At 35.6% G+C, this 10,879-nt stretch overlaps 1 long non-coding RNA gene across 1 annotated transcript; it reads right to left on the reverse strand.

Annotated features, from left to right (window-relative positions):
* Positions 1-291: 291 nt before the first annotated feature.
* On the reverse strand, positions 292-4,131 carry LOC149499476 (uncharacterized). The gene is made up of 2 exons (XR_016325684.1): positions 3,044-4,131; positions 292-2,726 (listed from the first exon to the last, which is right to left on the reverse strand). It is a non-coding gene; the product is annotated as an uncharacterized LOC149499476 (long non-coding RNA).
* Positions 4,132-10,879: the final 6,748 nt, after the last annotated feature.

Raw genomic sequence — 10,879 nt, forward strand, 5'->3', positions numbered from 1 at the left:
AGGCCTAGTATATTGTTTGGCCCTTAATTACGTAAGTAGAATGTGACGTACACCATAAAACGATGCGACTGTGCCAGTTTTGAGAAACACATACTTGACACGTGTTTACTGGAGCCCAAGGGCATCACAGCGTGAATACCGGCATCCGTCTTGAGGCTTGAGGTTTATATGTTGTTTTTATTACAGGACGGTGTGTATGTCTTCGTCGTGGCAGTTATTCGGGAACGTGTATGTCGGCGTTAAGCCAGGATTTACACACATAACTTCTTTTACAATGAAAATACAATACAATTCTATAAAACTTTAACATTACTTGTTTACAACAAAAAGCCACGCCTGAGTTATTCAGTGGTTCTTACACAATTAGCCATTTTGTGTTGGTTATAACAACTACAACTTCTTTTATACAAACAAATGTAATTACTGCGAAACAATTCACAAAACATAGCTTAATATTCAAAATACATATTTTAGTGATTTTACATGACTCACATTTAATTTAATTTACATGAATTACTTTTAAGTAATATTAACTAACATTGTTATTATCCAGCCTAATAATAGATGGCGCCAACAACATCATTGCATAACAATTACAATACTTAATTAAATTATTAGTACTGTTAATTATCATATAAATTATTATTAATATTTATGCTTTATTCATATTTAATCATTTATACAGTCATTTGTGTTTTTAAACAATAATATAAACATTAAACATATTCTGAACATTTTCACATCAAAACAGTGTCTGCTAATTATTAAATATGGTAGAATAACAGTTTTGTTGCTAATAATAAATAAATATTAACATATAATAAACTAAACTATATATTATTATGTTAATTATTGCCAACAGTGGCGTTTGCGCCCATACGGCCATACTGATTCCAGCGCGTCCCTTGCGCTGTTTTAGCATTTCACATAACAGTAAACAAGGCATATCCCCTACTGGGATCTACCCAACACACAAAGCACCATTCACCCTTACGAGATCTAGCTAACACACAAGAGGATTACCCAACGGGATTTACCAAACACACAAAGCATCACCCATACGGGTCTAGTTAACTCGCAAGCCATCACCCTTACAGGATCTAACCAACTTACCAGGCATCACCCTTACGGGATCTAGCCAACACACTCGGCATCACCCATTCGGGATCTAGCCAACTCACAAGGCATCACCCACTTGGGATCTAGCCAACCCACAAGGCATCACTCTCTCGGGATCTAGCCAACCCACAAGGCATCACCCATTCGGGATCTAGCCAACTCATAAGGCATCACCCATTCGGGATCTAGCCAACTCATAAGGCATCACCCATACGGGATCTAGCCAACTCATAAGGCATCACCCATACGGGATCTAGCCAACTCATAAGGCATCACCCATACGGGATCTAGCCAACTCATAAGGCATCACCCATACGGGATCTAGCCAACAAGACCAGGTTTAAGGATTCGCATGGTGGCCCGCCAGCGTTTTAGGAAGGATAATTGGATAGGAAAATAAAAGTAGATACCATAACAAATTATAAATCATTTTACAGCAGAACAAATCTCTCTGCCCATACGGTCAATTTGTCAGTTATCAGAATCCTCTGACATTAAGAGGATAGATTTACCTATATCAAACCGTTACCATTACCAAACCTTTACCTTTACCAAAACACATTAGATGACAGAGACCGCTCGTCCATCCATTTTTTACCAGCTGATTCAACTTCCCCTAATTCATCATTCAGCGGACCATTTTCAATTTGCTTTATTTTAATGACTGGTAGGGAACATCATCCTTCTAATGCCTCTGCATTTTTGTTTTATTGTTGTGCTGCAGCTTTTAATCAACTAATTCTTAAAGCTGCCTGTCAGATCTTATTAATTGATATTACAAACATGTTACATTTATGACCCATCAATCGTTCAGCATGCCTGTTGGCCATACTCACTCTCTTTGGAAATAATGTAGTACTGAATTTCATACAGTTCACAAGTTTTTGAAACTCCTGAATTATCTTTTGTCTTGGTGAATTTTTAAAAGTGACAGGGTTCCAAAAATGTAACTAAGATTTTGAAAACAGAAATCAATACATAAATATCTGTGCAATCCTTTTTCTTGACTAATAATGAAGTGGCATCCCCACTAGAAACCTAGGGTGCAGAGAGTTAATCACTCATCCAAAAATAAATAATTATGAAAGGAAAAGTAATAATATGGAGCTGCTGAACAAGGATGAGCTGTCTCTTATTATGGCATTTTATTACAAGTTTATTTTTATTTTTATTGTAATATGCTTGAACTCCTCACAATAAACAGGAGACATACAGTATGTACAGCGTTATACTATGCTATCCAAATTAATTATTTCAAATCCAACTTTTATCTGCCTGATCACCATCTATGAGACATGATTTGCAAAAGTTACATGATGATTGAATAATTACTCCAAACTTGAGCATTCACTGGATAGAAACTTATAAAAATAGATAAGTTCTCTTCAAAGAGTGCAACACTGAGAACAGTTATTTTTAAAAGATTAAAACCTATTAGGATGTCAGCAAGACTGTCAGTATTACCATATGATTATGATTACCATATGAAATTCTATAATAGTTCTAATATTTCTCTCCATTAAAAGTCACAATGCTTTGTTTTGAAATCAGTTGACCCCTTATGCTCAAAAACTTTACATGAAGTTGTTTAGCTTACTAAACTAGATCTGCAATAATTTAAGTCTTATTTGTGGTGATAGGTTTGTCATCTTGACGGCGGTAACAAGTTTTCTCGAAATGACGCAAGTGACGCAGTAACCACATTTAAAACCTTAGTGTTACTAAAAGTGCCACGAAAACTGAGGGAATCATTATGTGATTGTGATAAAACTGAGTTATATTTAGATTATTAACATTATATTTACTGTCTATTTTCAATTTGACGCTTTCGGAACGTTTATAGAATCGATATTATTTAGGAAGCGAAATACATACCACCGCGTATTTCTCAATAACTTGGATCGAATAAATTTAAGTTAAATACCTGAAATCAGTATTTTTACCATCTCAGCGTCGGTAGCTTTTCTAAAACATCCACGGTCGAGAACTCATTTTAAACATCCAAATCCTTACTGAATGCATGGATCAGTTCGTCCCTCACTTGCTCCAATGTGGTCCAATACAAAGACCAGATATCGGCTTGTCTTGCTTGCTCTTTTGAACTCGATGTTCATGCGATGAAACAATTAGCATCATGATAGTTTCGTCCACATTTCCGCATCGGTCTTGATGTCACGCCCTCATCGGAACTGAACGGCGGCAAATAAAAGTTATAATGCCACCACAAGCCACAAGGGTACAGCATTTGCAGATAACATCACTTTTCGCCTTTTTAATACAGGTTGAGAGACCCATCACTTGTTCAACAGTGGGTTGCTTCATTCGGAGGCTTACGATTCATTTTGGGGCTGTGATCCCACTTCTGATGTCGGCGTTAAGCCAGGATTTACACACATAACTTCTTTTACAATGAAAATACAATACAATTCTATAAAACTTTAACATTACTTGTTTACAACAAAAAGCCACGCCTGAGTTATTCAGTGGTTCTTACACAATTAGCCATTTTGTGTTGGTTATAACAACTACAACTTCTTTTATACAAACAAATGTAATTACTGCGAAACAATTCACAAAACATAGCTTAATATTCAAAATACATATTTTAGTGATTTTACATGACTCACATTTAATTTAATTTACATGAATTACTTTTAAGTAATATTAACTAACATTGTTATTATCCAGCCTAATAATAGATGGCGCCAACAACATCATTGCATAACAATTACAATACTTAATTAAATTATTAGTACTGTTAATTATCATATAAATTATTATTAATATTTATGCTTTATTCATATTTAATCATTTATACAGTCATTTGTGTTTTTAAACAATAATATAAACATTAAACATATTCTGAACATTTTCACATCAAAACAGTGTCTGCTAATTATTAAATATGGTAGAATAACAGTTTTGTTGCTAATAATAAATAAATATTAACATATAATAAACTAAACTATATATTATTATGTTAATTATTGCCAACAGTGGCGTTTGCGCCCATATGTATTACGTACGTATTTAATTAGAAAAATTTGTAACCTGCCTGCGGGATTCGAACATCGACACAGTCGCATTGCTCGGTACTAGTACACGAGTATTATCTCTTAGACCACGATGACACGAACACTACGATTCTGCGCTTAAGGAATGACGTCATGTAAAAAATAAAAATGAAAAGAAAAAAGTTGAGTGATTAATGTTTTAAGGCGCATTGTGAGCTTACATCGATCAAAGCTAGAGCGTTGCCTATTTCTATTGAGACATCGACGTCAAGACGGGTCGAGGCATACACGCTGTATATGAATCTCAATGTCAATGACGTCGGAATATCAGTTGTCCAACTGCAGATTATCTTTTTTTTTTTTTTCAAGAAACATCTAACTTTTATTCGCGTTCACTTAAATTCTACTATACAACTTTCCAAAGCTGATCACAAGTTTAACCTAAAAAATGATATCTAAATCCCCCTTGAAAGGTGTTCCTCAGAAAAAATAAAACGCTAACTAAAATAATTTGAAGTATGTCATAAAAGCTATTAGAGTGCTTTAATAACGTGATCGTAAAGCGTAAAAGTCATATTTAATGAAACGTTCTCGAGAAAAGCTTACAAATTACAACATTTTCGAATCGGATAAGTTTGAATGTAAAACATGGATTCAGAACATTCGATCATTTGTGGCCGCAGTCGCGCTACCTTTAAAATATAAAAGGGTTAAGTACATGCGATGGCAAAAGTGCCATCATCATATTCACAATTAACAGAAGTTGGGCCGGCTCTTCGGAAAAACATACAAAGATGTGACCTCAGCCTCCTGGAACTATGACTACTCTGCCATTAGTAATTAATTATTTTAATAGATTATAACATACTTTATTGTCATAATGCAAAAACGCAATAGACGGTCTTATCGCTCCGAGAAATTTATTTCAGACAAGCGAAGTAGTAGTAGGAAAACGTAGACTATATTCTTTACTAGTGTTCGTAATATTTCCACATCAAATTTCAACCAAAATCGAATCATTGGTTGGGGGACGAAGATTTCTTACTGCCCTCTCCATTATTTTAATTATTATAATTTTCCTAAATATACATACACCGCGATTACTACAGTATTAGTATCGACAAACGTTCCGATGCTATTTTAAATACTTAAGGTACAGCATGCTCCAACCATGTTAGATTGTGTACTATCATTCTTCAGACCCAGAAAGTACTGCTCCTAAAAGTGAGCAACGCAACTCCTTCTATGTTATTGTGAATTAAAATCGTGAAGTGTGGGGAGTAGAGTAGCGGGAGGTCCGTAGCTACTGCGTGGGCCGGTACTGGCAGGGATCCGGTCTGCTTCCCTGCTACCCGCTCTATAATGAGAATTAAGCTCGATAGAAAGAGAAAATGAGAATAGAAACTCAGAAAATATATATACTGCACTACTGACTTACACACTACAATCGAAAAACATTTTGTACCCGACTGTACATTCGCGTGACAAGCTCACATAACGCGGCCTCACACGCGATCACCGTATTTTACAGGGCTCGCTGTAAAAAACACAACCCAATTGATATTTCGTACTGACCACTACCGTTCATGCGACGAAACTAATTAATTTCATTCGTATTCTTGATGCTAATAATGTTTTATTGTTCGTTATTAAGTTCGGATTTAATTTTCATTCGTTATTCAATTGCTGTATTGGCATTTAACCTGCTTTAAAACACCTACAGCTTCCCGATCGTAAAATAATAAATAAACAATCGTTTACCGACATTACATAAATATTTTTATTTAGGAAGATATTTAAAGAATGTTAGGCGGCGGCTTGGCTGAGCTCCTGGCGTAGCTAATGTCGATGAGTCGAACTAATACCAAAAATTCGGCCGTATATTCGTCTGCATACAACGGCAATAGATTTTTTTATCAACCAAAAAGCTGAAAAGACAAATCATCGATTTCTCGTATAGTTTTGCTTTTTAGCTACACCGTTTGCTTTGTGGTGTTGAATAGGACAGAACATAGACGGAAGAAACCAATGGGAACACTTTAAAATTTACGCGTACACGGAACTTTGTCCGCAGAAAAAAGCATTTTTAGTACCTATGCTAGGAATCTCAAGAGCTTGATATATAGTACTAGTACTATCTCTAATTGCCTAATGGGAACACTTTAAAATTAACGTGTTCATGGTTCTTTGTCCGTAGAAGATTTTCTTTTAGTATCTAGTCTAGGAATCCCGAGAGCTTGATGTAGTACTGGTACTATCTCTAATTTCGACTACAATCGCATCGGTCCCACAGCCGTATCGATTCTATCTGATTCAAGCGATTGCACCAGTTTAAATCATTGTAATTCAAACTATCTAGTTTACGGCTGAATCTCCCGTTTTCTATAGTCTATTAAGCCTAACATTATATTTTTATAACAGCTATCGCATTCTTCACATTAGATTATTCTATACGATACTGGTCTCGCGTATTATGAAATTACCCAGAATTCATACCACCCGACATTTTTTTGCATTTCGGATTTCATTTCACATAAAATTATTAATTGATAGTTCGTTAACACTTGTTAAGTACATATGTACTTAATGTTTGGATTCTGAATGAATATACCGGGTGTCTTCTTGCCCCTTATAAAAAAATACATTTTATTACTTCCACGCCATATACGAATACGGCATATCAAAATGACCGTAAGGATTATCTTTTATAGCCACGATGTTCAGATTATTTGGATAAGGCACGATACGCTTTAGAACCTTATATCTGAGCAGAGTTATTCATTTGTAAGCACCGGTCACTGTTCTCGTCGAACTTGTCGAATTAAAAATGTTCGACAGACAGCCTACTGAGTTTACCTACGTATCTTCTCTCAGTGGCTCGCGACTTCGATCCGGTAGTAGATTTCGCGAAGCACTACTCTTGCTTTCTTTATTGCTTAGATGTGTGAATGAGCTCACAGCCCAGCTGGTGCTAAGTACTTTCTGGAGCCCATAGACATCTACAACGTAAACGCGCCACCCGCCTTGAGATATAAGTTCTAATGTCTCAGTATAGTTACAACGGCTCCCTCACCCTTCAAACCGAAACGCATTACTGCTTCACGGCAGAAATAGGCAGGGTGGTGGTACCTACCCGCGCGGACTCACAAGATGTCCTACCACTGGTAAAAATGGGCAGGGCTAGGGCAGATGCTAAAGTAAAGTTCAAATCAAATCAAATCAAATCTAATCAAATCAAAAAAAATATATTCAACATAAATGAAAGTACATACTTGTTGAACGTCAAAAGAATTACCGCCAATTCACAAGAACTAACCTCCGTTCTGAGAAGACTTGGCAAGAAACTCAGCGGGCAGGTCTTTTTTTTTAATATTAGTTTTTTTTTTTATGGTTTGATGAAACTAGCGTAACTCCTCAATGTTATTAGCAATAGCAAGGCAAAAAAACGTAAAACATGCCGCATCCATACGTTTCTGTATTCTATGTAGTTATAATAATGTTGCCTATCTAGAGTGTCAAATCTCGAGAACGAACAGAAACGATAAAGTATATTCTTGAAATCGAAACGCACGATTGTATCGAAAATAGGACGGCGCGGCTGTAACCTTTAAAATATTTTTATTTTAAAGGTAAATAACCTTCAACCTAAATAACCTTTTCGGTAAACGTAAAAAGATAGGTTGTGAAATAAATATTCGGAAATGTTTTCAGACATTACCATTTATCATAGTTTTTAACCAATATTTCAGTTGAACGCCTAATTATGTACATAAAATTAAATAAAGCTCTCAAATAATGAAGTTAGATAATAAACGAAATATATAACATTCATTCGTTTCTCAAACAATTCAGTTCAGATAGTATAACCTCTAAAACGAATCATGAAACAAGTTCAAATATCCCAACAAATCAAAATGGAGGCGTCGCCGTCAAAAGATAATGAAACCATTCTCGACGTAAAAAGAATCAATCCACGGAGCATTTAACACGATATAAGGGTTCCATAGATCAGGCCGGTTTAATTACAACTATAAAACAATCGCGGACCTCTCGGGCAGCGTCTTAAACGCTCATTAAGGGCCATTATGTGCGAAGGATGGCGGCGAAACGCGATAAATGGCGGGGAATCGCAGGGAATGGTGTCGAATCGCGCGGCTCTCAACAATGGCGGAGCATCGACGCTTCTAGATCCGATATCGAGATTTTGAAATTGGAACGTTAGTGGCAGTCTGGACTATTCGATTGTTTATATTGGTACTTTGACAAAAATATCTGAACAGTAATCTATACTTATATATATAAAAATGAATTGCTGTTCGTTAGTCTCGCTAAAACTCGAGAACGGCTGGACCGATTTGGCTAATTTTAGTCTTGAATTATTTGTGGCAGTACAGGGAAGGTTTAAAAGGTAGATAAATATGAAAATGCTCGGAAATAAATAAAAATAACAATTTTGTTTTTCCTTTTATGTGTCCCCCGTCGGAAGGATTCCTTTTGTTTGTTTTAAGTTTGTTTTATACAAAAGCTTAGGTCTTTTATTTACCGATTGAGGCACTACGAAGTCTGCCGGGTCAGCTAGTAATATATAAAATTTACCGACAAACTTCAATCCTACTCGATGATTTGCAGATGCCCTTGCAATAAAACAAAAAGTGAACAAGTTTGACTACCTCAAGTATTTTCCCGGACTAAATTACAGGAACAACAAATTCAAACCACATCCAGGCACGTTTAAAAAGAAAATAATGTCATTAGAAAAGCGTATCACAAAATCCAATTACAAGAAAATTAAAACTGAGAACGTACATAAGTTTCCCTCAAACAAAAAAACAAAAAAACAAAAAAACAAAAAAAAAGCACGAACATTACATTATCCGTAAAATATTTATTAGGCAACTTTCAATGGCACATCAAGCCATTTATAACAAGTTCAGTTCCGGACGAATTAATGCTAATAGGTTCGGGTTTTTGCGTCGACTTAAGCATTTCTGGAAAGGAATTTTGATGGAAATTAAGAATTTGTTCGAGCATTCCGTGAAGTGGTTCAAACGTATATTTAGCTCAACAATAAATTAATAATGGTTCAAAAGCTCAAAATAATTTTAAAATCTATTACTTGCCCCATCGTTGTCGTTAGCAAACAAAACAAGTGAGGGAATTGTCTCATTTATCATAGTCTTCATTATAATCTATGAGTTTTTGATCAGTGTATGTATAGATTTCGATTAAAATATAATGAGTTCTCAAATTTGGTAGCTATAGATTTACCTGATATAAAGCTGCTTTCAGACTACGCTATACTATAGTGCTATATAGTATAGCAGCCTATAGTTACCTAGTCAATAATATATAGTACAGTACAGTGTGAACATGTCCTTAACAATGTATGATGTGCGATATTGTTGTGCTATGAGCTATATTCTATATGTTATAACGTAGTCTGAAAGTGGCTTAAAGCGGCAGTTGTTCAAGTCCTTTCCAACAATTCACAATTTTTATTATAATATATTTTGATAACACTTATTTTGTGGATATTAAAGGCTTTTTTATATTTGAAACTAAATTAGTTTGGTGAACTATTGTTGAAATGCATTAAATGTGTATTTAATCAGACTGTTTAGGTTTGAATGTTTGTTGTTTTTTTTTTATATTTTAACGCTCACGTTTCCTAAAACTACTGATTAAATCGAATCGAACAAAAAAAAGCTATTTCACAGTTTGCTGTATATGATTTGTTTAGTGGTTTTTTATCTGTTATCCCGATCTCTGGTAAACTGTAATTGTTAAATTAATTAATTGTGTTAAGATAATTTAATTTGAAATGTTGAAATGACCAGTTTTTTTTTAAATCAAGCGTGCCTTTACAGATACTTTAACCCCACCAAATCGGAATTCTGTTTCATTGCGTCTTCTAAGAGTCGGCAAGAAATTCTGGATTCGCTCTTTTCCGATGTAAGTACAATCATGCACAAAAACAAATTGCAATATTTATCAAATAAACTTTACTAGAATTAGAATAGGTGTAGGTACATTATTGAACAGCTGCCCTATCTCATGAGCCCGATAATGTCAGTATTATATTCAGTTAAACCCGTATTCAATACTAAGTCATTAATAAATTTCTTGGAAATAAAATTAAGCATGACGACGCTAGAAATTATTGGGCGGACGTTCCGTTATCATTCCTATTCGATGGAACTAAGTGTAATGTAAATATAGTGACAGTCTTCAATAGTAATTATTGTACTTTGATATACTCTCGGGAGACAGGTTCCCGAGTGGAGACCGCGCAGCGGAAGACGTAACGTGGGACGCCCCCTGGCTAGGTGGTGCGGTGACCTCCGAACGGTGGCCGGCAAGAAGTGGATGAGGAGAGCCGTAGACCGGGCTCAGTGGTGTGGATCGGGAGAGGCCTATGTCCAGCAGTGGACGACTGTGGGCTATTAATGATGATGATGGTGATGATATACTCTCTTAATAAAAAAATCTCAGAACTATTGAGCAAATCGTTTCGTTCTGAATGAGGATTGTCTTCAAACGGTTCCTTTACACTGGCGTTACGGTGCTGCATGTATCTAGTACAAATTTTACTTAAGTCGTCGTGGCCTAAACGATAAGACGCCATTTGTATTCGTATCGAACGATGCGACTGGGCCGGTGTTCGAATCCTACAGACAGGTAATTTAAAAAAATAATGAAATACGTACTATATCATATGTTCACGAATGACTTATATGATGAAGGAA

This window comes from Bombyx mandarina, chromosome A1 (assembly GCF_030267445.1).
Source record: "Bombyx mandarina strain Sakado chromosome A1, ASM3026744v2".
NCBI lineage: Eukaryota > Metazoa > Arthropoda > Insecta > Lepidoptera > Bombycidae > Bombyx > Bombyx mandarina.